Source organism: Tamandua tetradactyla, chromosome 5 (genome assembly GCF_023851605.1).
Source record: "Tamandua tetradactyla isolate mTamTet1 chromosome 5, mTamTet1.pri, whole genome shotgun sequence".
Classification (NCBI taxonomy): domain Eukaryota; kingdom Metazoa; phylum Chordata; class Mammalia; order Pilosa; family Myrmecophagidae; genus Tamandua; species Tamandua tetradactyla.
This window is the reverse complement of record NC_135331.1, coordinates 169130987-169134782: the sequence shown is the minus strand read 5'-3', so window position 1 is coordinate 169134782 and position 3796 is coordinate 169130987. Positions and strand designations below refer to the sequence as shown.

Sequence of the window (3796 nt, the reverse complement as noted above, 5' to 3'; positions counted from 1 at the left end):
TTTCTCAGCATGGTCACAAGTAGTGATATGTGCCTCTGCTCTTGCCCTCGGTTTCTAGAAGAGACTAGTTTTGTTTTGTTTTTCCTTTATTTATTTTTTCTTTCTATGGCTTCTACTTTTTTTGTCTTGAAGTAAAACTTTGGTGTCTCAGAATAGACAACTGAGTTTGGTGCAGACCACCCTTTAAGCCAAGTTAATACAGGGACTCATGCAAGACACTCTTGAGGAAGTTTCAGATTCTATAGGTGCAAAATGTTGACTTCTATTTTAATACTTTTCAAGGGAGGGAAATTGAAATGGGTGGCTCCTGTTGTAAATCAGATATGGACTTGGTTATTATCATCTGTTCTTCAGCCCTGAACATAAATGGCTTGGTTTATCCATATTTGGATTATAGAAGATAATTCTTGTCAACCTCCACTCCCTTGGAAGTGCTCTGAGGCCAATGCCCTTCACATTACCCTCGTGGTCAAGAGCAAAGCAAGGTCAGCAAGTCTCAGGGAAATCCTGTAGGTGGGTAAGAAACAGTCTTTATCCTGAGAAAGGAACTAGTCAAAACAATTTCCTGTATTCTTGTCCCATGTATGACCATAGCAATTTTGATTTCAAAATAATGACAACAACACCAAGTTACATATTATTTCAGGTTTGCCTGGGGATTATATTTGCCTAAGCTTTTATTTTAATCATTATCTTTATTTCAAGTCAACTCATTTGACTTAAATGAAGGGAGATAGTCTAACTTACGACTTTTGGAAAGTCATGCTTCTTGTGCCCACTGAGATGAGACAGTTGCTGGGTGTGCTCCCCAAGACGCCAGTCATTCAAATCTTGTCTAACAGTGAGCCCCTTCATTGACTTTTTCATGACACCATGTGTGAGGATAGCGTGACCAGCGGGGTCCGGCCACTTAGCTCAGGGCCACCCTCAGTGCCCAGGCCAGACTCCGCTCACTGGTAGATTTGGGCAGGAGGGACCAGTCTATGAGATGAAAGAACCCATGGAATAAAGAAGAAATGTCCCAAGGAACAGTGAGCAGGAAGAGTACACCCTAGGACTGGAGAGGCTGCTCCAGTAATAGAGAACCCCTTAAGAAGTGTTGTGATGCACAGAGAGCCTAGAGCTTGCTATTGGTGTTCTCCAGGCTGAACAGTAAATGAATGATAACTAGCGAGAGGTCAAAACTCAGATTCACAGCTGCATTAGCTGTCACCTGGAATGCCTTCAAAGCCATGAGTTGTGGCTGTATGAGCAAGTAGATTTCATCTATCAGCTTGAAGAGGAGAAACTTCAACAGCAAACCCAACCACTCTACTGATTATTGAACCAATTGAGTTGTCTTATTCATCAAGTGGAATGCACCCAAAACAAAGAGCTAGCCAATCAAGTCTCTGTGTGCCTGGAAAGAATGGGCAGTTTGACCCTCAAACCCAAGGATCCTACTCTCCTACTTTTTGAGGCAGATACAACTGCTCTGAGCCAGACCATTGCCATGTTTGGGTTTCTCAAGACCACCCAGATCACTGAGCACCTGATGGCTCATACGAGTTTATCAAATATCAGGCCTTTCCTGGAGAAAAGAGATTATATCCCAATACCGGAACAGAAGTCATCATCCAGCACCACAGCTGTCCCTCTTAGCAAATGGCTCCTTGGAAGCAAAACTGCTAATGGTCACCAGGTTCCTCACATGTCCAATCCCCAGGCTTGGCTTTCCCGAATGCAGACTGGGAGAATAGTCAAACTGCCCAGGAAGAGCCTGCAATTTCTTCAGTAATAGCTGGGGCAACCCAAAGGGCTTGGAAAAGTGGCTCTTCAAATCATCAGCAAGAAGTTCCTGAAACACCAAGTAAGCAAAAGTGTAACAACAATTCTATTGCTGTTTATTTCTCCTTTGAAGTTGAAAAGGCCATCATTCTAGAGCTTCTCAAAGGAGATGAGATGGACCTTTCTGATTGGCTGGTGACTTTCCAGGAACCCCATAAGCCAAAGACACCTCAGAGTGGCAGCTGTGAAGCCATTGAGAAGTTTGAGCTTTTGTTCCAGATTTTCTAGGAGTCACATAGTGTGAGTGATTGATTTGTCAAGCCCATTTTCTGTACCAGTTGTTGGGGCAATCAACCCAAAGCTGTGGAGATTGAAAACTTGGCAATCTGAAGTGCCTGAACGTCCACTTAGAGGCCAAGGAATCATTGTCCACCCCCAGCAAGATTACTGAGAATTGGCTTGCCCAGACACATCTAGAACCATATAAAGTAGAGGAAGTAGGCAAAGCCAATGAGCCCAGCTCAGGTTTTGCAGAGTGTGTGTCTGATGAAAATTGTAAGAAGGAAACTCTTTGTAAGTGACTTTCTGAAGAAAGAAGGAAAGGATAGCAATGATATGCCTGTGGATCCAAATTCTTAAAGCCTGGGAAGCTTTAAGATTCATAAATACATGGTTCTGTCCTTCCAGATAAGCAGCAAAAGAACAGGCTAAGGCACCAAAGGCAATGGAACCTTTTAGAATTACTGATTCTTCCAAGTCATAAGGAACAGTCCCTTGTCAGAATGGCTCATCAGATCTACTTGCAAAGAAGAAAGTCCCAAAGAAGTGTCTAGTATTGGGGACAAAGTTGCCCAAGATGTGGTATCCCCAAGCAAGCAGATGTTTGTAAGTCCCACAGCCACTTCCTGATATCTTTCAGTACAGCTGACTGGATCTTGCCAGAAAAGAATACAGGAAATATCTGCCAGTTTTCTGCTGGAGAAGACAAGTAACTAGTTTGAAAGAAGGCCCAGAAGTATTACTTACTTCTCCCCTCCTGGAGGAACGTAACTTTCCCCTAGACTGTTATTAAGGCCTCCCAGCAGTTTGTGACCTCTGCCTGGATACAGCTTAAAGTTGATAAAGAAAAGTGGTTGTATCAAACTCTTCTACAGATGTGAAGAATGGAATGCTAGAGCCAAGCAACTTTTCTACAGATAATTGCCTGTCCATGAGCTGAGTGATCGACCGTGTCTTGCCAAATCATTGTTTCTGGATTTGACCAGCCAGCTTTTTTCCTTTTCAGCCTAATTTCGAATTAGTGAAGTAAGAAGTCTTCAAATTATGAGCTATCAAAGAAAAGAAAAAGGCTGTTTGTTAAATTGATGCTGTGGTGATTCAGTTCCTTCTTACAGAGTATTATTCAATTCACTCCTACAGTAGAAACACAGCACCTTGTTGGATAGGTCTTTTTCCTAAGCCTCCTTAGATTGGGTTGTTACTAGAAGTACATTAAAGCACTGTAGTTTTAAAAACAAAACAAAACAAACTTCCTTTGGGAGAGGAGATGAGAGATTTGGAGTATTAAAGGCTCTGGGAAGTCCTGTGGTAAAGAGACTTTGTGAATCTCCATTTTCACAGGCATCTGTTGATGGTGTGCAGTGTAGCTTCGGGGAAAAACTGACCTCTCTTGAAGTTCATGGCTGTCAGCATCCTGAGGCCTGGGAACCATCGGGCTCCTGGTCCTCCGCCATCCATTCTACCGCTGTGGCTCTCCTTTGGTCTTCATGAACTCCCTTTAGTTGCGAGGCAGGGCCCAGGTTAGGAGCCAATGCCTATCAATGGACCAGTCAAGGTCCCAGTGGCTTCCTGTGAGCCTTGAACTAAGAGGGGAGAAGTGCTGATGATTGAAAAATAACCTGTCTCTTCTCCATCATTGCACTCACCCGCCCTCTTGCTGGCAGGGAGCTGCTTCTGCTCTGCAGCACATGCCCTTCCATTAGTAGTAGTTGTTGTGGTTCATCTGTCACCTTGTTCTAGATGGTGGGCT

The 3796-nt window shown here is 43.6% G+C and overlaps 1 pseudogene; it reads left to right on the top strand.

The window, feature by feature from the left end:
• The first annotated feature begins 873 nt into the window (after positions 1 to 873).
• On the top strand, positions 874 to 2927 carry LOC143683378 (nuclear receptor coactivator 4 pseudogene; annotated as a pseudogene).
• The last annotated feature ends 869 nt before the right edge of the window (positions 2928 to 3796 follow it).